Source organism: Sinohyriopsis cumingii, chromosome 9, assembly GCF_028554795.1.
Source record: "Sinohyriopsis cumingii isolate HCF-2022 chromosome 9, ASM2855479v2, whole genome shotgun sequence".
In the NCBI taxonomy this organism is placed as follows: Eukaryota; Metazoa; Mollusca; class Bivalvia; order Unionida; family Unionidae; genus Sinohyriopsis; species Sinohyriopsis cumingii.
The window spans coordinates 50,906,537-50,933,154 of NC_142969.1; the positions used below are offsets into that span (position 1 = coordinate 50,906,537).

At 36.4% G+C, this 26,618-nt stretch overlaps 1 protein-coding gene and 1 long non-coding RNA gene across 7 annotated transcripts in view; both read right to left on the reverse strand.

Moving 5' to 3' along the window:
* LOC149791801 (uncharacterized) overlaps positions 1-26,618 on the reverse strand; it is a 68,656-nt gene that overhangs the window by 9,665 nt on the left and 32,373 nt on the right. The gene's annotated exons all lie outside the window — the stretch shown is intronic.
* Positions 879-18,521, reverse strand: LOC149791802 (uncharacterized). 6 transcript variants are annotated; one of them, XR_016423407.1, is made up of 7 exons: positions 18,117-18,521; positions 17,478-17,599; positions 13,974-14,088; positions 2,553-3,691; positions 1,898-2,055; positions 1,595-1,701; positions 879-1,142 (listed from the first exon to the last, which is right to left on the reverse strand). It is a non-coding gene; the product is annotated as an uncharacterized LOC149791802 (long non-coding RNA). The 6 variants fall into 6 exon arrangements; XR_016423408.1 differs by lacking the exon at positions 18,117-18,521 and having other exon boundaries at positions 2,553-2,749; positions 3,602-3,691; positions 17,478-17,906; XR_016423403.1 differs by lacking the exon at positions 18,117-18,521 and having other exon boundaries at positions 2,553-2,749; positions 3,602-3,691; positions 17,478-17,892.

Sequence of the window (26,618 nt, forward strand, 5' to 3'; positions counted from 1 at the left end):
ATTGAGTGGCACTACATTTCAAAAGCAAAATTGGATTGAAATGCAAGAACTGTAGTACGGAATTAGTGTTGGTTCTGGATCGTAGAATGGAATTGTGTGTGTGTGATTGGATTTTTAACGTAGCTTGAATAATTTTTCAGTCATATTGCTACAATGTCTGCAGTGTGGCAGTTTATAGTGATGTATAGCACTGGGGCATCATGCTGCAAACATGTAGTATGATGTTGCACCCAGTCACATTATCCTGACACCAGGCCGATCAGTCCTAACACTAACCTCTTAATGCTGAGCGTCTAGCGAGGTAGCTGTTAATACCATTTTTGTAAGTCTTTGGTATGACTTGGCTGGGGTTTGAACCCATGACCTCCCGCTTCTGAGGCGGATGCTCTAACCACTAGGACACCGGAGTGGTCAGAATGGAATTGTAACAATTACAATGGAAGCAATTTGTATTATGCTTGTTGGGGCATTCCTCACTGATGGCTGTCAGTGACATCATCATGGGAATGTGTAACAGCCACATTTTGTAAGAACAAGGTGTAGTTGGTGAACAAAACAGACACTTTTCTGCCATTTCCACTGGCATCATCTCATATGATGTTATTTAAAAAAACTTCCTACAACATACTCACAACATATAAAACCTATATGCAAATCTGATGAAAGCTGCTTGTGTTTCTGAAACACATATTCCATACTGGTGGCAAGAATGTCCAAATCTACATTACAAAAATGAAAATATTACCATCCATCTAGGAGTTGCAAATGTATGAAATCCTCTTGTTGGGTAGTTTTACTAACAGGCTTTACAGCAGGGCCTTCCATTAGATTTAAATGTGGCAGGTAAGTTGATAAAGTAGGGTGGGGGGTTGGGGGGACCTACCCCAATGGGGATAATTCATTTTTTTTTTAAAGTAGCATGGTGTAAAGTAAAAGTAGATGGGCTGATAAGGAATCCACTGAATTTAAAGACTAAAGGTTCAGACATTTGTTTTTAAGAGAAAAATGAAAGAAGGAAACAATACAACAGATATTTTAATATGACTTTAATGTTTATTTTCTAGATTTAATTAAGATTATGAATCAGAATCAGTCTCCAACTCCACTGTAAAGTTTATCTATTACTTCTTCTGCTCAGGCACCTGCAAATTAAAACAAAATTGTAATGCTTAAATAAAGTCATATCATCTCAGCACTAGTTACATATGCAGAAGTCATGTTAATCAGCATTATAAAAATGTATGAAATTTTCTTCACTGCACTTGTGCTTCCCTTACTATCGTTAAGCCATGATACAAGATAACTTTGCACTTACTTGTCATTTCTGGCAAGTGGATGGTGCAATCAATTTGCACAAAGATGAATTTATTTCATCCAAATATTTCATGTGAATAAAAATTCCAAATGGAGGCACTTGTCCGATCAGACATGATGTATGCATATTGTAGTTAGCTGGACTCTAGCTCTGATAGTCCTGGGCAATAGGATAAGCTGATTTTGTTATCAGTTTAGAAATGCATCCGCTTTGCAAATACTATGCTTTAAAAGACGAAACTGAATCCAATATTGATGAAATAAGAGTCATTTGGATTACCTTGTTTTTTATCATTCTGCGTTGGTTGGGTGCATATTTGAGGGTCTCTGATATGGTCTCTTCCATTCCATTTGCCTTTCCTTTGCCATTAGTTTTCAAACAGGCTTCTGCAAGAGTAATACAATGTTTTAAAATAAGTTTCACAACAAAGGATGCATTGCATTTTTATAAATGCCAGCAACAATCAATGGAATATTTTTAAAACATGTACTTTGAAATGTGGTCTCAAGTTACTTTATCAATTCATTTAAAAATCTCTGGCAAGTCACATGAAAAACACAATTTAAATCAAGCCATACTTACTTATCAAAACCTGACATATCACAAGCTCTTGAAATGCTTTTTTCCCTTTACGTCCCTTTGGTCTATACTCTGGCCAGTCTTTTTGTTTTAAGCTTTTTCATCATCCTGCAGACACTATCCCCAATTGTAAACCTGCCAAGGGAGCTCAAGTAGCATATCTGAAAATAATGATAATAATATTACTATTTTTTGATTTTGATATTATTATTAGTAGTAGTATTTCATGATCGATGTGACAAAATATGCTTGTATATAGTTATTTTTTGCCATGGTTTTGCAAGCAAATTTAATTTCTCTAACTTGAAAAAAATTTGATAACATTAACTATGCAACACAATGTACTAATAGCAATTATAAACCAAATTAACCACCGTGAATCTATTAACTTCATAAATGACATTCACTCAAGGATTGAATTAAAGTAGCCACATAATATGTAATAGTGTATATGTAGTAAAATACCTGTTACATGTTCATCTCTAAACATGTTTTGGCCTACATCCGTAAGACAAAACAGCCGACCACTACATGTTCACCCCACCACCAAAAATAATTATACAGGCACTGCAGAACTTGCATAATGCATATTGAGGTTCACAACAGCAAATAAAGGTTATAACAGTTTTTTTAAATAGAAAATAAAGCCCCAATTTACCATCTTCTTGGAGAGTTTGGGATTCTCCTCCAACCTCTGGCAAAGGCCCTCTAGTTCCTCCACTGAATCACATGGCATTGCAAGAATTTCTTCTCTATATTCTGTGTCTGGGCCTTGTGTATGAACTTGGAGGGCCAGCTGCTCCAACAAATTCTCAATATTTGTGTCCAGTTTCATAAGTACATTGAACTGGAAATCTGTAACAGATTTGTGATGAAATTAGTTTTGAAAGATCAAGATCATTATTATAAACTCCTTAAAAAGATCTGTACAGTGAACATGGGTTTAACAATGAAATATATTTATGGAATGAAATACATGGTTTTTGTACAGTTTATATGAAAACCTTTCCCTATAATCCTTTATTTTTTTATTCCCTGGATATGTTGTTTCACTGCTGGTGTCTGTAAAGTCTGCATTCAATGTAGATGGTTTAGGCGTCTGACTTACACAAGACAATGGTATACATCAGAAAGAAAAATAAAAAAACCAATGGAATGATGAACAGTCGACACATCAATGAAAAACAATTCACTGTTTATTTGCACAAATAAGTCTTGAACAGTATGTTTTATGACCTATAATTTAATTAATTAACATCTCACAATGTTCTGAAATAACAGTATCTAAGCTACAAGAGCTTGTGCTTTCATGTCATAATCTTCCATTTTGCAAACAAATTTTGATGTTGAATCAATGTATATGACTTTAGCATTGAACACTAACATTCAAAATGTCTACAAGATGACAAGACTATTATCAATTGAAGTGACAACAAACCAATGAGTTTTACGTGCATTGAACATAAGCATTTTTAAATGCTACAAAATGTGTTTTTAGTGTATGGCCACAAATTACCCAACATTTTGTCAAACATAAAACAGTTCTACTACCTTAGATGAGAATTAAATTCATAAATACAGTGTATAATTGACCTACTCGTATTTAGAGAGCTGTAAATGAAATAAGAGATTATATAAAAGTCAACACCTGTAGTATTTGTTTCATTATTCTATAATGTACATTTTTTTTCCATCCTCAATACTTACTACTTGCAGAGGAACTGGCAGAGAGAAATCTTTATATTCTCCACTCCAGAGTGGATGGGGATGGTGATGGTGTTGTCCTTCTGGATGCAGCTAAGAGTATAAAGATTATCACTACTCATTAATTGCAGTAAAAAAATAAACAAAGAAATCAGACTGGATTTTTTGGCATGTAAACAAAATGCATACTGGTTGCAATGACCACTATATATAAAACAGTGATACAATATATCACAAAATGCATTCTTTTTTAACAAAACATCTAATCTCATATATACAGCATCATGAGTAAGTAAGTACTCTTAAACACATCTTATTAAACAGCCAGAAAAATGATGAAATTTATACATACTTTTGATAAAGAATTTCCAATTGTGGCATGGTATAAAAGCAATTGATAAAAAATAAAAAGAGACCAGATAAACTAAATAGAACATACCAGCAGGATAAGAGGAAATCTTGGAGTCTGCAAAATACTCTCCATTTCAGGAGGTTTTGGATGAGATGGCTGACCAGAAAGGTTTCCACTTGAGATTTTCATCTTTAAATAATCATCCTAGAGTACACCAAAGTCATGTGAACTTGATCCAATTCCAACATTACTGCTGCTTGAGTGCTTAGATCCAGTATTGCCTTCACTAACTGATGTTATTAATACCTCTCTCTCATCAGCATAATTTCCATCATTTTTCAAAACTCCCATTGTAAAACCTCTGCTGAAGAAACTAACACTACACCATAAGGATTTAAAGAACTACTGCCCGGTTTCTAATCTCCAATTCATATAAAAAATCTTACAAAAGGTTGTTCAATCCCAGCTTGCATCTTGTCTGAATTCAAACAGTCTTTTTAGCAATGTACAATCTGCATATCGCCCTTGCCACAGGACACAAATTGTGTCTGCAAATAGATTACACTCCAGCCCAGTTGATCTATGTTGTGGTGTTGCACAGGGGTCTGTTCTTGGACCTGTTCTCTACACTCTATACACTCAGCTGCTCTCAAGTGTCATAGATCATCATCCAGTGTCTCACCAATTGTACACTGATGACACCCAAACATACAAATCTAGCCACCCAACTGAAGTTGATGCTACCATCCAAGGTGTAGGGATGTGCATTTCTGATGTGAAATCATGGATGACTTGTAACAAGCTGCAGATGAATGATGATAAAACTGAGGCCATTCTGATTACAACACAAAGACTTTCTCATTCACATCCTTTACCTCACACTTTAAATATCAGCAACACCAACATTAAATTCACACAATCAGTACAAAACCTAGGTGTTACTCTAGACAGTACTCTCGCATTGCACCAACATGTCATGAACATATGCAAGGCTGCATATCTTGAGCTGAGACGCATCAGCTCCATTCTCAGATATCTTTCAGTTGATGCCACTAAAACACTTGTGTGTTCATTACTACTTTCAAGACTGGACTATGGTAACTCAATTCTGTCTGGTTCATCTTAATATCTACTGCAGAGACTTCAAAAAGTTCAAAACATAGCTGCTTGGATCATACTTTGAGTACCACAATCAGAGCACACCTCCCCGCTGCTCTGTACCCAACACTGGCTATCCATTCGATCCAGAATCAAACACAACATTAGTTCTCTGTGCTACGTTTCACTGACAGACTCTAGTCCAACATACCTATCCGACCTCACCTATGTGTACACACAAGCAAGATACTTACACTCCTCTTCCGACAATCATATACTCATTATTCTCACTATGAAAACAAAGTCACATGGACAGCATTCTTTTGCATACCAGGGCCCAGCAACATGGAATGAATTGCCCACTGAACTTAGACACAAAGACGCAGTGATCCCATTCAAGAGTGCTCTCAAAACTACTTATTCTGACTACAAAAACAAACTTAATGACTTAATAATGTTAACTACCTTAAATATTCTCAGCATGTTTTTTATGTTTTCTAATTTCATGGTGTTTGTTTTTGTAATCATATCATTGTGTATGTTTTTATGTTGTCTAATGTTGCAAAGCGCTTAGAGCTTCTAAAGATTAGGCGCTATACAAAGTCCTCATTATTATTATTATTATATTTAGCTTGGATGAATATTTTTTAAATCAGTGGCCATAACTAAAAAATGGGATTTTGTTTTATGATCATAAAAGTATGTTGGACACCATCCATGATGTACAATGCTGTCTGACATTTCTATGCACCTAAGGTTTCCATCTCAAATATTAAAGCAAAATGCATACCGAATTTGACAGATTGACGAAAATAAAAAAAAGCAATGCTTACCATTTGAAAAGAGGCAATTGTCACTAGAATATTCTATTCAAAATGATATTAATTTTGGACACAGGGGATACCACCCCCATGTTTTCCTGACTCGTGATATGTCGACCTATTCTGTGCACAGCTTTAAAAGATGTAATGTTTATCCATCGAGCTATAGAAATGAAATACATTTACTGTAGACTGTTTCTGTCAGCAGTTAAGTTGAGTAATTAGGTCAGGTTTATAGCTAGTTTACAAAATTCAATGTAGAATGCCAATAAATGACAAGATATATTTTTGCAAACTAAAGTGATCTTGAAAAAAGATTAGTAAAGTTTAACATTTTATAAAAAATAAGCTATTATGTGGAAAAGAAACAACAATGAAATAGGATGCAATGTGTTTACGTCTAGTTTTGGAAGGTACCGTCTCTAAGGTACCGTCATAATTGTACCGTAGTTTAATGGGTGGAAAGGCCATTGAAAGGTAAGGGCAGTGCGGAGACCATCGAGTATGTTCCAGAATAGCTGAATCTTTGTAGATACATAGATCCATTCGTAACTTCAGTCCGCAAGCGAAACACTGTACTTCGTATCCCAATCCTGACTCAGGTCCGAAGTAGACAAATCCTGTTCTAGATAAAACATACGAAGAAGGTAATCCTTCCCTATCCGTAGGCCATTTTTGAAACGTGTCCAATAGACGGGCACAATCACAATAGTCAGGTAAGAAGACTGGAAAATGGTAGGGTTTGAACTTGGAGTTCTCACTGGATTTCTCACTCGATTCTTGCTGTGGCGAAGTCATCCTTCTGGTGGGTGGCTATCCTCTTACAACCAATGTTTTATACCGACATGTCCATACGGCAAAGTAAAGTGGGTGGGAAGCCGCACTCGCTTCTGCTACACGATTTGATAGACTTTTTCCAAGGGTCGACTGACGATGTGGTGTGTGGGTAAACGTACAATCTTGTTGGGTTGATAGGTGGTCACTTTCTCTAGACTGCAAGGCTTCTTTCAATACGCCAAAGTTGACCACTCGACTGGTATGATAATTCAGAGTAAGTCCTTTCACTTTACACTTCGTGTGCACTTCTCCTTGTTTGTCCCAGTATTCGTAGCCGTAATTTTTGGGACCGCCACTGACGAAACTTAGAATCTTGTCATCGGGGTGCTCGTCTGTCCAGGCTCCTAAACGGTCTCCTTCGATGTCAGGGTGCTGTTGACTCGGGTGATCGATATAAATGCAACTGTCCATGTCAAAGTACAAGACACGTTCCCCTAACAGTTCTAAAGCTTCGTACAATTTTAAGCGAGCATGAGCTGTCATGTAAGCTGCAATGATGACATTTCCAAAGGGGTCATCTTCTACAAAGTTCAGATCTTCTTCGTAATTCACCAAGATCAAATCCTCACGAACGACGTCCACGTGTTTCATGAATTTGGCTTTGTCGTGAATCATCTGAAAGTAGCGGGAAGGTTCGGTCAAATACTCCGTCTTGGGTAAACACGGTCATTGTGCCATTTTACCCCACAAGCAATTTAACATCACTTTGGCAAACGATCGCCTGCCTTCGTTTTTCTCAATGTGATCTAAAGTAATGCCTTCTTGTGCCCAGAATTTCTCTCTGAATGTCTTTTGGTCTTCGGGAGTGTGACACCAGGACAGATAGCCACTGGCTTCTTGCTCAGTTTCAAAAAGGCATCCACGTAGTCTGCGAAAATGCCTTTCTGTGTGGGGTCACCCTTGTGGAATTATTGTGTCTTGGGAAAGTGGCAAATTTCGTACACTTCTAACAGTTGGTATCCCATGTTCAGAGCTTTGAACAATTCTACGCTGACCCATGTCCCCGTCAAGGCCCGTTCTTCCTGGGCGTGATGACAAGGTTGATCTTGGTTGCACGTTTCAGCACAAGTACGGCACAAAGGAAACATAAGTTTGCCTTGGCAATGGCGAGGTAAGACGGGATGGTATAGGTTCGTGGGAGGCAAAACTTTGCACTTGATCAAGCCTTCGTATTGTCGAATGTTTTTTAGGTCGATGTGTTCGGTGAACAATTGTGGGTGCCCTGCAGGAAAGCAACAATATTTGCACACGTAGGGATACAGTGAACACACGTCCAAGTATTTGATTTCTTCTCCTTTCTCTTCGTCAGCTTGGTACAGCAAACAGGTGGAATTGGTCCTTCCTCCGTACAAACTATCACTTGGGTTCAGGGGGTCCATGAACTGGTAACCTTCCATGAGGCGTTTAAACTCGGGATCGGTGTTCAAACGGTGATTGTATTTGTGTTCCCACATTTCCACCACTTGGTATCCTTCCTGTTCTAACTTTAGGCGTCGCTGACAAATGGCCTGGTACAAGTCTTCCATGGTTCGTTGTAAGAACTGATTTTTAGTGCCGCGGTCAGGGTAACAGATGGGACATCCGTGAAATAAGCAACCGTTAAACTAGTACATGATCTTGGGGTTTTCTAAGTTCCAGCCATCGACCGAATGCATTCCGATGATCTTTTCGCCCTGTCCGTTGCGGGCATGCTGAATCCATTTGTCTTCCTTGTCGCACAAGTAATGCACCCAGCATGGGGCTTTGACCGAGTATTGACGTTTGACATAGTTGGTCGTTTGAGGACTGATGACAGCCACAGTGTTTTCAAGCATGAATCGTTGTCGGTAGACTAAGGAACACGCTTTGGCAATGGTGCAAGCCTCTTTTAAATGATCAACCCCTCCGTGTTCCATGAACAGTTCTCGAAATTTTCCACAGCATCGCCGTAAAATGTCCACGTCGGAACGACGATACTTTAGCATTTCTTCCTGAAAGTCGAAAGGGTCGGAGGCGTGAGCCTGGTACCAAGCGTAGAAAGTTTCTCGTTCGGTACGCATGTTGTCAGGGTCGTAATAGTGAGCCTCAGGCAAATGGGGTAGAACGGCGTGTTGATTGGCTTCTGTATTGAAAAAGTGTGGAAAGTACCCTTTAGCCATTTCTGTCATTCCAAACATTTTAGGCATTCGACTCAAAGGCATGGCTAAGTAGCTCATCGAATCTTTGAACTGCACTTGTCCCACTTGCATGAAAATGATTTTGGCTCCGTTCAAAGTGATTCTGGGACGCTCGATGCCACGTTCCGTATAGCACCTCAAAAGAAACCGTCCATCGTATCCGGAGAAATTGTGAGCCATCACCGTGGCATGGTGATGACATTCTCCATAATAATGTTCGATGTCCTCTTGGCTCCACGTCTTGTCGATGGGGTCTAAGACCCATTGTGTGAAATCGGCTAGTGTGTTCGGTCCTTGAAAGATTTTTTCACGCCCTCCAGGAATCTTACTGCAGTGAGGGCAATAACTCAAGATAGGTTCTTGAATCACTTCTCGCACGCTCGATGAGCCACGCAGAAATTAGGAATGTGAATACCGGTCTCTTGCATGCATTCGAAATCGAAGAAGATGAAATTGCCTTTCTTCTTCTTGTGACCATCCTCTTTCTCTGGTTGGGATTGGTATTTTTGCATGTAGCATTGGTGTTCCAAGTCCACGATGCAGTGACAAATGTGACATTTTTTCTTTCCTGAACATACGTCTGCCTTGGTACTGTTGATACATAGACCTTGTCCACACATTGGGCACAATCTCAGGAGTTGACAAGCACATTTCTTCTGTGAACCTTGCATCTTCAGATGTTGTTGGTAACAGGCAGGGCTGACAAATGTGCGCAGACAAGCAGGACAATGCACTGGTTCTTGCCCTTCGCTCAGACAGGGTTGAGAGGCCAAACATCCTGAGCATTTCGATCCACAATGTTTGTGTTGCTCTCGATTATTATAACCATCATAAGTCACATTTCTCACAGTAATATTTGTATTCCAGGAATCCAGTGATAGTGGTAATGGTATCGAAATGGTCATCGTGATGATAGAGGTGAATGTATTTTCCATCCTTAAAGTCTTTCCCTCGAAACAACAGAGACCCGCGCACTTCTTGAGGGTGCACTTTCAAGGTGTATCGTGGAGCTAGGGCATCTTGCAATTTTTGCATCTCAGGAATGCCACAGGATGTGTCTTTGGACAGGCATGCTTGTTGTAACAGAAGTTCTGCTTCATTTCGTTGTTTGGCTCAGTTCGATTTTCGAATGTTCTCCCAGGCTCTTTTCCATTCTACCGTGTCGTTCTTGTCGGCATAGGTTCATCCCACCACGATGGCTCGGGCTAAACACATGTGGTCTTGAAAATTGTTAATTTGGACAAGACTTGTTTTGGTAATGCGAAGGTTGTTGACCAATAAGGTCTTTCTGCATTGTCCGGTCCCTTGAGGAGGAGAGACGTGGGTCATGTCCAGTGTGGCTTTTCCATCGGTGATGTCAAACTGGTCATTAGATTGTTGCACGTGTTGAATCTTGTCCATGACTTTGGAAGTGGTCAATTCTGCAGGGCTGCTAAACTCGATCCAAACAGGGGATTTCAAGCCGTCATGTTGTATGGAAAGTCTCAAGTGATCATCTTCTTTGGGTTGACATTGTCGCTTGAGTGTGGTGAGCAAAGAATCCCACATGTCGGTGATGAACCCTTCTGCTTTCTCTAACAGTACTTCAGACTTGAAATCTTTAAACTTCACTGTGTATTTGTAAGCCGTAGTTCTAAATTTTCTAGAGGGACGCTTTTCCGTCTCTCGAATGTCATAGTACTTTTCAGGGTTGACTAAGGGTGGTAAACTTTGTTTAGAGGGTTTGGATTCTGGTTCACTCATGTCCTCTTCAAAATCACTGGCATGAATTTGTGCCAAGACTTCAGCCCTGGTACGAGGCGATAGATCACGTTTCTGCCTCTTACTTTCTTCTTCTTTCTTCTCAAATGAATTGGATCATTTCATCTCGATAGCAAAAAGTCAAATGACTAAAGTTTAAACACCATGGACTAATTTATAGTCATAGCAGACCAGCGTATATAAAGGGTATGTGTCTTGTCCTTTCACTATTCATTTCACTCTCAAACTGAGCACAACGATGGAAGAGACTACCAAGATCGAACGTTTCATCAGAGCTTTGCGAGGGGTCATTAGAAAATTCTCTTCAGACCAGCCGAGGGCCTACTCTCCTTCCTTTCAAGATAAAAGTCAAGATACTTGCTATATCTGTCAGAAGAAAGGGCATTGGTCTTCAGAGTGTCCAGACCGTCAAAAAAAAAAAAAAGGGGTTAGAAGAGACAAAAGTCAAGATACCTGTTATTATTGTCAAGAAAAAGGACATTGGTCACCAGACTGCCCAAAAAAGAAACAAGAGGAGTCAGAAGAAGAGAGGGATTCTTCAGAGGAAGAGGAAGAAGAAGAGGAAGAAAACAGACAGGTGAAGAAAAAGAAACAGGAGAAGAAAAGAAGGGAAGAAAGTGAGGAGGAAGAGGAGGAAAAGACTATGACGGTGAAGAAATTAAAAAAACAGAGAGTGAACAATGAGACAGAATAAGTCTATGAACTTTTTAAAGTGCTCTGTTGTGAATTGTGAATTGTAAATATTTATAAAATAATAAATTAATTATAAAAGGTAAGTGTCTTTGGGTTTTGATTTTAAAATAAGAACCTACACTCACGCACACTCATACACAGACAGGTACTATTGGGTAAAATGGTTTTTTTTAGTTATTGGCAATTGAAAGTCTATCTCTTTTCGAGAGACGTGGATGGCCCTGAAAAGGGCCTTTTTTGGTGTAAGGGGTGAGTTTAAACAATCAACTTTAACTGTCTTAAGCCTTTGCCATGGCCAAGGCCTACTTCTGGACTGCGTACTGTTGATGATGATTTCGTTGAAATCACTAAGGGTGGTGCAGTAGGCGTAGTCACAGGGTTGGAGTGTTTAGCTTGGGAAGGTCGTATTCTCTTCGGCCGTAATAAAGAAGTCTGATACATTTGTTTCAGACTTCTTAACTCCGCTAAAATGTCTAACAGTACCGTGACCGTTTGATTTTGACACCCTTGTTTCTTTGCTGCTGCTTCTTCTTCTTGTTGTTTTTTTCTTACCTCTTCTTCTTGCTGCTGTTGCTGTAGGAGAAAAGCTTGTTCCGCTTCCTTTTGCTGTTGTATAAATTTCTCCAATTCTTCTTTCTGTCTCTGTCTAAAATTTTCCATGTGCGGTAATGAAGGAGAAGGTGACGAAGGTTCAGGAACAAATTCTTGCAAGGTAAAAAAATCCACAAAATCCCAATTCACCTCTTCTGAAAGTAAGTCTGGGTTCCCTTGGGTAGTCTCCACCATCAGTGCACCCCAACTGATCGTTTTCTGAGTTTCCGTCATGTTGAAAAACTGTCGCTTAGATTGACTGCGCACAGGCGCTAGCGAATCTATATAGACTATGTGACGTCACAGACTGCTCTCTTCGGATTGGACGTGGGCTGACTGAATTTTGTAACGCGTATTTGGATTGGTCAGCAAACTCAATCCGTTTCAATCCTTCCTCTCCCTATAAATAAGTACAGTTCACTGCATTCCTTCACCTGTTACTCAGCACCCCAACATGTGGACCGACGTACAATCTTCAACGCTTGTGTCTTCAATGATGTTCCGGACGGACATATCAATGTATGTCCGATCCAACTGGACAGTTATCCACAGGACAGACACCAGCCTGTGGATGCGAAGAATCTTATGTGGAGCATCAAGGATGCCTCAAAAGAGTCTTAATCTATGGTCCTGCAGTCAGGCGCAGCCTAAGGTCAAGAAGAAGATGTCACAGATGCCCTTTATGTTAAGGGTATATTAACATAAAACCAAAGGCCCTTTTCAGGGCCATTCCTATCTCTCGAAAAGATCTTGACTTTCAATTGCCTACCCCTTTTTTATTTTTTTGTTTAAAAAAATAATAAAAAAATAGAGACCCCTCCCTGTTTCAATTTTCGCCTGTTCCATTTTCATAGACCCATCAGGTCGGGACCTTATTAAAATAGGGTCCCGACCCTGTTCCATTTCCCCTAGTCCCAAGACAGTCCCACGACTTATTCCCCATGTTCAATTTCCCTTGTCCCTAGAGTGAATAGTTTTTTTCTTTCTCCCATGTTAAATTCCCCTTGTCCCTAGAATGGATATTTTTTTTTCTCCCATGTTAAATTACATAGTCCCCAGAGTGGATATACCCTTTTTAACATGGAAGTTCCCTAGTCCCTAGACCGTCCCTATTCACTACTACCATTGTCATTACCAGCCTGAAACCCAATTTAATGCCATTTGTATAAATTCATTTCAAATAAATATTATGATATAGTTGAAGTGTAAAGTCAAGCAAGTATTCTGTTTGCAGATTTTACATTTTAGATATTATAGTAAAGTCATATTTTCTCTTGTTTAGTAAACTTTATTGCAACTGGTTCCAAAATAGTAAATCTTATTTAATGTTCATTCACCAGAATAGGTATTAATACAATCCCGAATTAACTGTATGGTACTAAAATATACCCTGATCTTGTGTGAGATTGTAATATACAGAACTATACCTCAAGACAACAATAATATATTGAATTTATATTGTATCAAGACTGTCATGGTTATGAACTCCAACTTTATTCAGGTTTTTTCATAATAAATGATCATCTTGTGCTATGGTTGAAAAGAAATCAAAGTTCAGTTTAACTCCATTCTCTCCACATTTGTCAGTTGTTAAGAGGCATACTCATCCTCAGTGTTATAGTAAAATGTAATCTTATTTGGATCAATCTTGGTGGTGTAATATATTAATGGAGAAAGAATACTATCATCCAGATTAAAATATGTTTTATTCAGACTCTACTAAAATTTTTAGTTGGATATGGGTTACGAAGCCTGATGTGTACGAACAAAGCAATGTGTACCATGACCTTTTTAATTTAACATTTTAAACTCCTGCAGAAGAAAGAGATTTTTTAGATCCATTAAACTGTATTAACAAAAACATTTCTTCAGTATGATTTTCATTTACTTAGTATTGACAAAACTCATATTTTAAAGTTGTTGTTTTTTGTGTTTGGTTTGGCCTTTTATGGTAAACCAACACAAGTAAGTTATTTAGTGCCAAGGCACTTTAAGTATAGTGCCTTGCCCAAGGACACACCATGGTAGCTAACCCAGGTTGGTCTGATGGTAGAATTTGAACCTACCTTATTTCACAGGTCCAGAAAGCTAACCACTGAGCCACTACAGCTCCCCATCTTATAGTGGAATGCTGGTATACTTTATGATCAAGAAGGATGGGTTGGGGTATACATGTTGCATCTGAAAAAAGTGATGGAATTTTTGTTTACATAATATTTTAGTCATACAATATGAATCATTTTCTATAGATTTAAGATGTATCAGATCAAGTTAAGAAAAATCATATATTCTGTTTCCTGGGAATGTACTAAAATTCACTGTTATTGTTTGATTTTTTGGTAGTAAGCTTACTTGGTATATTTTTTCTTTTTAACTTGAATACCTAATTTGTTAACATCCTATTCTAAATCTTCATAGTTCTGTCTATTAAGTGACAACTGTTGATACATGTAGGGAAGTTTTTGTTTATATCTTTTGATTTTTGTGATTCTGGAAGTTGCAGTATTTGTTGTTGTATTATTAACCATTTCAGTAATTTAATGAATGCAGAGTATACTGCTCTATAAATGAAATTTAAGGGAAAATAATGTAAAAGTATGTTTCACTGCAAATATAAATTGTTTAAAATAATATATCATTTATCATATGACTATTCAATTGTGGTAACTAGTATTCCATCCAATATCTATATATTAAAATATGTATTTTCATACAGCTGGTGATCATTTAGATACAAGTCCAATTGAACATAATCAAATTATCAATGCAGGTATTTTTATTAGTAGTAGTATTGCAAGTATAAGTGTTAGTATTAAGATTTCATATACAGGTATGATAAGTGTATCATAATGTTTAAATGATGCTCCTTGTTACAACATAAAATATGTTCATTGAAACAAATGGTTCACTGGTAAATTGGCAGCAAAGGTCTTCACTGAATTATGTTGCATAAACTATTTTACAATAAAACATATATGATGCATCTCAATTATGATGAATGTGAGGAGGAGGATTAATAATAATGCAATTTAAGTTATCTTCATAACATAAGTTCTAGCAGATGTGTAATTTTTATGTGGTTCATCATCAGTTTGAAACTGGTCTATGATTTCTGGATCTGGACATATCTGGTCCCCTGCTGTTGTGCTGCTATGGTCTTTACAGTTCATTAGGATATCAGTTACACTTGGTTTACATTTAGAACCCCATGGGATGGAATGCCCAGTTTGAAACTGAGAGAATGGTTAATTATCCATAATATAACTCCTGCAGTTATTATTAGGTTTGATATCAAGGTCTTTCTTTAAAAGCTTTTCAACTCAGGTTCTGTTCTACCATACAGATAAATAAAGTCAAATTCAAGGCTTTCAGATTTGTCCAGTTTGTTTCATGTGTTGCGGCAGACAGACTGTATATTGCCACTGTACCATATAAATATCAGTGCTTAGTCTGCTCTCAGTTGCTGTGGTTTGATTAGTTACAAGTGTCATCACATGTGACTAATTATTGACCAATGTAATGAAACTTGTATAATTAGAAGGCTGTATTTAAAAACTCTAAAGATCTTAAATGTGTGCTAGAGGGTAGGGTTAGCAGTTATACTCCCAATTATGTTTGTGATGAGCAAAAGCAGCTGCACAAATTTGAGCTTTTAGTTTGGTTCTGGTAGGGTCAAAGGATGCAGGTACATTTTACATTCATTTCTTACTAGAAATAGCTATTTTCAATATTTTTCTGTGACAAGGCAACTAAAAGAATCAGTATGTGCCTTATGCATGAATAAAGTTCACTAGTACTATAACAAATTAGCATACTTTTCATCACCCCTCTACCATCAAGATTTTTTTATATTTACCTCTGTAGCAGACACAAATAAAAGTCGGCAGCTCATTTGCAGACTAAGTTACGCATATGATCTCCAATGCTCATCTAACTGTGACAGGCAGTCACCAACAAGCCAACCTATTTCCATGCCTAACTCAAAGCAAATCTGAACCACATTATAGATTTAGCTTATGTGTAAATTTATAAATGCTAGGCTTGTGATAATTAGGTTCATGCCTTCTACCTTAAAAATTAGAGGGATGTCAAAATACGAAACTATCCAGTGAGACCTATGATGTTAATTTTAATCCCTATGGGATTTGTGACATAAAAAACCCAAATGCTTTATGTATTAAAAGGTAACTAATGGGGGCAGGATCTGCAGTGAATCAATGGTTAGCATGCTAGACTCCTGATAAAAATGTTTGTGTTAAAATCCTGTTATCAAGTCAACCAGGTTACCTACTGCAATGTACCCTTGCCTTACTCCAATTCCCTCAGTACTCAGTAAACAACTAGTGTTGCTGTACATAACAAAACCAGTCCATATTGATTTTACATATTTTACTAAATCCTGACAAAAATAATTCTCTAAATAAAGAATGATTAATATGTGATGGTCTCGCATGTAATCAAACTCTTCCAAGCTTTTAATGATATGAACCGATTTATCAATGTTTATCAAATTTGCATGAAAAACTATTTCTTATTTGTCATCAAATATGTTCAATGTTTTGATCATATAAGCATTTCTGCTACATTAGATCAAAATAATCTTTTTGTCAGAAATAGAGCCCTTATAGCATTTGCAAGGTCAACCAATCAGATGCAGAATTTGAGTTTAATATGAATGAATATTTTTTTTACAAAATTGCTCTTTTGCTATATCTTGATGAGATAAATCTATTCACCAAGTCTGATAAAATTAATGAGAAATAGTTTTAAGAGCAGTAGCAAGAATGGCTAGTGAGATGTAGAACCACTACATTATATGCATAGATTTTGCTTATAGCCTCAGACATACAAGCAAATAATTAAACAAGTCAGATCTAAATTGGATCATAAACACTGTTGTGCAAATCATAAGAAACTCTGCCAATCAGATGCAAGGTCACTTCACTACCATACCTTTATCACACTCATAATAAGCATCATTGTGAAACTTGACTATATAAGCCCAATGGCCAAGCATGATCAAACTTGAATCAGCAGTAGTGGTTATAACCTCATGTATTTGTATGCATCTTCACTTCTTCAATCTAGATCTCATTTATATAAGCATGTATTCTAAGTTTAGTAAAAACTGCACTACATGTATAAATATTGCATGCGGTGGTAACATACTCAGATGAAAGATCACCTTATTATTATTAATGGTTAACACTCATCAAACTTCAAGGACAACTTAATGATTTTAGCCTATATTGTGGAAGTATGGCTTTTAGGCTGGTTAAAAAACTCAACTAATCTTATACATGATCACATGTATATACTTGGATTTTGCTCATTATTAGATTTATCCAAGATGTTGATTTAAGCCCAAAACCAAGTTTTATATAAACAAATTGATCAGAACTATGGACTCCAAAGTAGCTAATTTCTTACTGTTGAAAGACAGAAGGGGATGTGAAATAAATAACACACTCTGGACCATTACATAAACCCACTTAGCCTTTTGACCAGTTGAGATAAAATATCAACAATAATGTTAAATAAGATTGATAAATTATGTTTTCTCACATTACCTCTAGCCCTTTTCAACATGGATGGTATTTTTCTTCCACATATGTCAGCTCTTAATTAGTGGCCCTTTCCCATCATGAATGTTGTAGGTGAAACTCTCAGAATTAGGCTTTTTAATTTATATCTGTAGAAGAAAAAAAAACTATTGGTCTGCATATATCAATGTCACCATTTCTGTATTAGATTAAAATACCATATGTGTGTGTGTGTGTGTGTGTGTGTGTGTGTGTTAATTTTAGAATTTAAGCAAACTTGTCTCCATGTGTTTATTTTAAAACTGATGATGATAACACATAACAGGTTCAATGGATAAAATGTTATTTCTTACTTCTTACAACTGCTCATTATATCTGAATTTACATTCAATGTTTGTTTTAATTAACTTATTTGGGATAATGGGTAAATTATTTATTTTGTAGTTTATCATTATATCATTTACCAGTCTTTTATCATTCAAATATGTAAAATATAGTACCATTATACTGACTTCATATTCTATATGATATCCCAGCAATACATATTAAGCAGATAAGTGCAAATAAAAATGTTCAGAATGTAAAATTTACTCCAAGCTCAAAGAAGATCAGCAAAAGATAATATCCAACAAATTACCAAACAAAAAGCGAAGTTAACGCAGTTACCTTTATTATGATGTCTCCAACACCAACGGTACTGAGCTACGTCTTCTGAGTTTTACCGTCATCTTGTCTTTCAAACCAGAATTAATTTCTTGAGCTCTTACAAAATGAAGAAACTTTTAAATACTATAATTTAAGCAGCTTCTTTACATGCCATCAGATAAATTATGGCACAGTGTTATGTCTGTCAGCAAAACGCAACTTCACATTTGGACGGCGCGCTGTGTGGGCATCGCCGACACAGCAACTGACATGAATTCTCTATTAGCAGACAATGATTCGGAATAAATCCTTCGCAAATCTAACATTCTCGATTTTTCATAGTTCCACTTTTCATTGTTACATCTGTTTGATTGTACAATTGCTAATGATGTTCAATGAATCAACTTCAATTCATCTGCTGTCTGAAATCCCGGTTCAGTTGGTATTTTCTTCCGCGCATGATGCCGTGTAAATAAAAGATACGGTCGACATTCAAAGTGGTTTAGGTTAATTTATTATTTTTCTTTATTAAGGTCATTTGCAGAAAGTGTTTCGCTAGGGTGAGAAAAAAAAATATAACAAAAAGAAAACTTTCTTTTCCAACTCTAATACTGTATATATTTCAATTTGTGATTGATGCTATAAATAAAAAAAATAATAATAAAGCATTTTAGCCCGTGGCTTCGGCACGGCACTCGTTTTTGTGGGTTTTTTAAAATGTTGTTAGTGTTGTTTTGGGGTTGTTTTTTGTGTGTGTACTACACTAAAAAACATACCAGGTATTAGGCCTAACGTAGGAAAAGAAATTATCCTCTATTTATTACTATTCTTACTGTCAAATGACGCAAAAGTGATCAAATTGCTATTAAGATTTTGTTTTGTATAACACTTACCGCTCGTTTTCCTCGAGATAAAGTAGCCACTTCAAAATGATTATAAAATCTGTGACAGATGAAAAACGTGGTTTAAATAATTCGTAATCGCCTGCCTTAAAATACTGTAGGAATTTGCTAATGTATTTCATGGCCCTCGTTTGAATAGATACCAACGATCATGTATATCGACCAAAATTTGTATATTCCTGCCCACAATCATGTATTTTGTATTAAACCGTATATTACACGAGCGCTCTGTGGCAAACTCGGGGGGGGGGGGGGGGTCCCTATTATACCCAGAGGCGTAGCTATGATATTTTGAGCCCGGGGACGAACTATAAAATTGGCGCCCCAGCCCCCTCCCCGTTTAATCACATTTTTGAATATTACCCTTGTTTACTTATTATAATGTAACGTTGTAAGCCTCATTTTGGCGCCCCTGTACCTTGGCGCCCGGGGACATATGTACTCCCCTTCCCCCCCTTCCCCCCCCCCCCCCCCCAGCTACGCCTCTGATTATACCTGCTGTATCAGTTGAGAAATATATTGAACAGATCAGGCCCCAATACTCTCACTCTGAAAAACATTAAAATAATTATATGCAGAATATCGGTAGGTCTCCCTCTTGCCGAAAATGTCAGCACCATATATATTTTGCAAGTAATGTAATGGGTATAATAACACACACACACACACACACACACACACACTTTTTTGGGAGTGGGGTGGGGGCACCGGACAGATGCCCCCATTTCCAAAAAAAAAATAAAAAGTATTTTATATTTGTGTATTTCCCCCTCAGATGTGTTCTACGTTTTATTAAAACAAAATTTTATATAAAAAATTTAGTTTTTAGAATTTTTGATGGGGTATTTATGTTTCCATAGTGTTATCTAAAGGGTTGTTCGTCCGAGTCTGGTTTCCCTCACCTTGCTCGAAGTTCCTTCCCTTGAAATGTTTTGTAACCTTTGCTATATGTCGCCTAGGTCTCAGTGTTTGCTATATGTAATGGTGTTATATTGTGTGTATGCTATATTTTCTTTATGTTTGAGACAGCAAGTATAGATCAAATATCTTTCCCAGTTGTATTTCTTCCTTTATGATGTTATATTGTATCTTTTAATTTGTTTTATGGTTTTCTAATTTTGACGATGGAATGGTGTACTATTTAGATTTTGTTTAAAAAAATAATTTCCTATTTTATTATTCGAGTGATAATATGTGTCGTTCCTCATAATAGTCTTTAAAGATGTTGATAGGTAGGTTACGCTCGATCCAAGGTTCACGCTTCTTTATTCTCTATGTGTTTTTCCTGGGTCGCGTTAGGCCTCCTTTATTTAGTTTATCTGATTATACTTTATTGAAAGATCCAAACGTATTTATGAGACCACATTATTCTATAGTGGTCAAGCATGCAGTGCGGGAGAAGTTAGTAGGGTTTTAAACTAAGTGTTATACAGTATGTATTTGTGTCTTTATTTTGTCTGTTTATGTTCTACATTGGGTGTTTTCAAAGACTCATGATGGGCCTGTGCACTTCACTGAGCCCTGTGACTTAGCCCCATGATGTCATCGCCATTTACTTCCCCCTTATATTTTCCCTGTATCCCTTCCTATATATGTCTTTAGAATTTTCTTTCAGAGAAAGAAGAAAAAAAATTAAATCACAACATTCTTTTATTTTTTTCTTTCTTCCTTTCTTCCATTTTCTCTTTTAAAAAAAAAGTTATATGGGTTTCTTTGAAATATTTGAAATAGAATTTGAAATTTTCTTTGAAATATGGCTGTTGTGGGGTGCGAGGAGGGGGTATGGGTATGGCATCAGCTCGCAATTGCGCTACGCGACCCTTCGGTCTGTAATACCTATTCCTCCCTCCCCCTCTCTCCCCCAATTCCAACATCAATTGCGTTATATCAACCTGACGGTAAGTATCTATTCGTCGTAAGACGTATTGAGTTCTTGTTGTGGTTAATATTCTTATTTTTACCACGTATCTTATTTAAAAATCTTTATCACCTGTCCACAGGATATCATCGTAGTTACTATATAGTCTATACATTTTAGAACGATTTTGTTTTCGTAGTCTAAATCTATGAATAAAATGTTATTTTTGTTATACTTATATTTTTTGAAAATTTTCATTATTAACTTTATCCTATTATGTTTAGTTTTATCACATTGGACAATCGTATGTAGTTTGGTGAAGTTCGCTGTTTTACATAAAGGGCATTTCGGCATTATCCTCAGCATACGATGTTTGATTGTTTCTTCGCCTGTTAGCCAGGTGTTGTGCAGGTATTTAAAAATTATACTTTGTGTTTTGACAGATCTTATTTTCCCCAATTTTTCCAATTTTTTGTCCAATTTACCCCCTCAGTTGTCCTGCTCTACTCTACATTTTATATTTTTGGTTACCTCCTCCCTAATCCAAGCGTGACTTTTACTTATTAAATTTTGCATAAATCTGTTTTGTCTCTATATTTTAAAATTAGTTCTCATATGTTTGCGTGGCACTTCGATTTTTTTATATTAATTTGTTATTTTTGTATATCTCTGGTCGGTTTCTCAAGGTGAAGCCGAACCAGTAGATGTACGGTGTTCCTCACGCTGTAGCCGGGTCTGAGTGCATTTTTTTAAAAATCTATTGATTATGTTAGTTAATTATAGTAGTAGAGGGCTCGGCAACCCCAAGCCCCCTCTACTTTTGGCCCTATATAATGTCTCTTTTTTTACATGATGCATTTTATGATTCCATATATAATCTATTATTTCGTTGTCTGTTTTGTTTAAAATTGTATTATCCATATCTATGGATTTAATTATGTAGTTAATATTTGAGTATAAATAAGTCTTGGCCACTTGGGCCCGCTCCATGATAGGTAATGGCGCCATGGCCAGATTTTCACATTTTCTCTTATTTTATTGATAATATGTTCATAATTTTCTACAGCTTCTTTTTTTTATTACCAAAGTAAACCCCTAGAGCCTTTACAGTGTCTTTCAGTAAGTGGGGGGGGGGGGGGGGCGATAATCCAGGGTGGTTGCCCCTCCAGTTAACTATTTTTAAGATTTCGTGCTTGTTGTGGTTTATTTTGGAACCCGACGCTTATAGCATTTCCCCTCTCTTATAAAGATGTTGCAATCATATGCATGTTAGAGCATTTTTTAATTCTTTTTTAGGCTTGGTATTTGTATGCCTTGTATAATCAGGGGCGGATTAAGGCTCACTGGTGCCCTAAGCACTGACAAATCTTGGTGCCCCCCTCTTTTCCACGTACACCTGAGAAGATAACCCTAGGGTGTACCATGATCAAGAAACAGAACATCATGATCAATTTGCACTAGTTGTATCATTTTTTTTTTTATACAAATCTTCATTCTTTTTTCTTTCTTTCTTTTCACCCTTTTCTCAACTTTGTGGTGCCCCCTTTGGCCCTGGTGTCCTATGCACGTGCTTAGGCTGCTTAATGGTTAATACGCCCCTGCTTGTATATCTGGGTTGTTTCTTATCGTGTGACGTAGGATTTATATTGCCATTACGTATTCTAGCATTGATAGTGGACATCCTTGTATCACTGATCGTTGTATTTCAAATTCTTTCGTGCATTTCCCGTTTAATTATCCCAGTGTGTAGGATTTTGGTCCATTTTGGAAATTGGGTCCGAAACCAAGTTTTTTAAAAACATTCTTTATACAGTTTTGTTCAAATCAGTCGAAAGCTTTCTCCTGGTCGAAGAGTACCATAGCACTCATCATACCAGTTTCATTTATGTAGTTAATTATAGTTTTAATGTTTAAAATATTGTTTTGTATATCCCTCCCCCACAAGTTTGATTTACATTAATTATCTTGTTTATCCTACCCTTTACTGTATTTGTTAAAATCCTACTTAAAATCTTATAGTCCGTGTTTAAAAGTGATATAGGCCTCCAGTTTTTAATCTCGTCTCTATTCCCTTTCCCTTTGTATATAACTGTGATAACTCCCTCCCTCATAGATTTAGTCATTTTATTTTTACTTAAAACTATATTATTATACAAAGCGTTTAAGATCGGCGTCAGTTCACCGTGGAACTTTTGGTAGAATTCCACGATGAGTCCATCTTTCCCTGGTGACTTTTGTGAGTGTTGATATACTTTTTGTGATTTCTTCATCTGAGATGACATCATCACATTGGTCTCTATGTACTACTGATGTCATCTCACAGTCGACATTTTTTAAGTAGCTGTCGATTGTGCTGAAGTATATGTTCTGTGTGGTGTGTGGTGTATAGTTCTTTATAATATTTGGAAATATTATTTAGGATATCTTCTTTTACAGTATGGGTTACATTGTTTATTTTGATATTGTTTAAAATTGTATCACCCCCTTTTCTAAATTCTTCTCGCTTATATACGTTTTTTGCCTCGTTGTAGATCTCTGTAAATTTTCCCGCCCTTATTATTCTCCCCTGATTTTCGTCTTCTTCAACGATTTTAATTTTGTCTGTCAATCGTTTTTTTTTCTTTCTCCATCGTCGTTTGTTCTTTTGCTTAGTTCTAATTTGAGTTCGTGTTTGTCTTTTTTTTCTGGGGTTTTTCCGCCCTCTATTTGAGTACTGAATATTTATTCCTTTTATTTTGTTTTTTAAAACATCCCAATCAATTATTATATTAATATTTTCTTCATTTTTGACGGTTTCAATTTCTTTTTTTAATTATTATTTCGACATATTCTTTGTCATTTAAAATCTTATTATTTAGTTTCCATAGTCCTGGCCCACATTTTTCTATTTTTTTCATTTTTAGGTCAATAGTGAGCATGAAATGGTCTGATAGCTTTTGGTTGGTTATTGCAGTATTAATATATATTAATGGATCATAAAAATTTCCGTAAAATTTATCAATCCTGCTAGACTGGTTTAATTTATAGTTACCCAGTTGAAATCTTCCCCTATGATTAGATTTTCCATCGAATATTGTTGTAGGTAGGTATATAAGTTTTCTTTAAAATTAGTTTCTTATTTCTATTAGCTGGCATGTACACATTTATAATATGCCAATTAAACATTTTAACACGTAGCAACCGTCCCTTAAAAAATTCCCCCCTCCTCAAACCTTTCCCAGCTTTTTAAAAATATTATTGTTGCAACCAACTCTAATATCATTATTTGCAAAATTGTTGCATATCTTTATTGCGTTAAGTTTGTCTTCTACTAAAATTTTGAACTCTGGCTTAATTCCATAGTGTGTTTCTTGTATCATTATTACATCAAAGTTTGTTTCTTTGGCTATTTTGTCTGCTTTCGCTTTGTCTATCTTTGTTGATAGTAGCGATCCGGAAATTTGTTTCTTCCATTTTTGCTTTACTCCCAGGTGCCGCATCACTTTTATATAGAATTTAATTGTATATATTTCAGTTAAAGTTATTATATTCCATTTTTTTTTTTGTACACACACACCAGCACGCTCGACAAAGAGCGCTTGAGTAATATACAGTTTGATACATCCTACATGGTAGTGGGCAGGAATACATATATAGGTCGTTATCCTTCTCGACCGAAGTAGTAACATTGTTCCAATGCTAACACTCGACGTCCTCGATTTGTGCTTCATCGTATTTGCAGTCTATACACTTAAAGTTACAATGGAAAAGTGTACATGAACATATTTATACCATAGACAGAGCCTTGAAGTACTACTTTTTTCGGTCTAAAACTGTCCAAAAAAAAAAAAGAAAAAAAACCAGCATGTAATAGTTCATTTCGATACAGTTGCACAGAGCATTTGACGTTCATTTTGATGTCAATATATATTGATATCGATTAAGTGCGATTTGTTTTCAAAGCTGCTTTATTGCTGGTAGTGCTTCTGTTTTCAAGTTCGATATATAATATACCCATGGAGCAGTAGTAATACAGAAATCAGAACAACAACCATCATCATCATCATCGGGAGTATTATTATCGTATATGTTGGTCACATCGATGATCATTAATAAAAAGCGGTTGAAATATGAACAATATTCCATCTCTTCAAATAGCAAATAACCAAGCAAAGTGTGTGTGTGTGTGTGTGTGTGTGTAATTTTTAACGTAGCTTTAAAAAAATGCAATCATATCGCTACCATGTTTGCATTGTGACAGTTTATAATGATGTCTAGCAATGTGGCATCATGCCACAAACATACAGCATTTTGTCCCACCCAATCACATTATCCTCACACCAATATCTTAATGATGGGCGCCAAAAGAGGCAGCTGCTAGTACCATTTTTATGTCTTTAGTATGATTCGGCAGGGGTTTGAATCCACGACCTCTCGCATCCAAGGCGGACGCTCTGTACAGACACTGCACCACCTGAGCGATCGCTTAGCAAAGAATGCACGATACTGTTTCCTGTTGTTCATAACAACTCGACCTGGAGACCTACCTGACGGAAAATGAAAGCGCATTATAACGTTATAATATACGAATCCGGAATTTTTTTGATTATTATAATTTTCAAGAAAGTTAGTGCCTTTTAGCATTTGACAAAGTGTGCTTGCAGTTGCATACTAAGGGGAGGGGGAGTTTACAACATACTTCGATGCTGACTACTGATTTGAAGCATAAAATTAAAACTAAACAACAGCATAACATGTTTATATATCTTATTAAATACGTCTTCATTTGTCTTTCCGTGCGCCAAAATGCCTTCCTACACGAACATGTTCCATATAGGTAAATAAGTTGTACCAATCGTAAACAACCACCGATTTCGACATATATGATATCAATTTATAGGTTTCTCATCAGTTTAAATCGATCTGTGCAACAAAAAAAAAAAAAAAAACAAAAAAAAAAAATAATTAAAAAAAATGTGTGAAAATGAATAATAAAAAAGTTGCTATTTGTGACTCATTGTCGCTTGCGACTTTACCGATCTTCGTATCTTTGATGCTTCCATCCTTCCCGTTTAGGGATGGTAGCACCTACTTGGATGCTAATACTATAGATTTGAAGCATATAATTAAAGCTGTACAACAGTAAATAATATGTTTATGTATCTTCTTATTAAGTACGTCTTCATAATGTATGTTCGTGCGCCCAATGCCTTCCTCTACGAACGGTTTCGATATACACGAATAAGTCATACCAATAGTAAATAAACACCGATTTTGACAAATTTCATATTAATATATAGGTTTCTCATCTGTCTAACTCGATCTGTGCCAACAGACATGTGTGAACATGCAGAATACAAAAAAGTGTACTTTTTACTGAATATTGGGTTCGACTTTACTGATCTTCATATATTTGCTACGTTCATATACCGTTCCCGTTCTGCGATGGTAGCACATACTTCCATGCTAATACTATAGATCTGAAGCATAGAATTAAAGCTGTACATAATTATAAAATATGTGTATATATCTTATTAAGCACGTCTTTATCTGTCTTTCCGTGTGCCTACATCTGACCTATACGAAAGTTTTCCATATGGGCGAATAAGTCATACCAATCGCAAAGAACGATTTTGACACGTTTGATATCAGTTGATAAATTTTTATCAGTCTAAATAGATCTGTGCCAATATAAATGGGTGAAAATGCAAAATAGAAAAGTTGGTATTTTTCACTCAGTATCGCTTGCAACGTTACCGATCATCGTATCCTTGCTACGTCCAT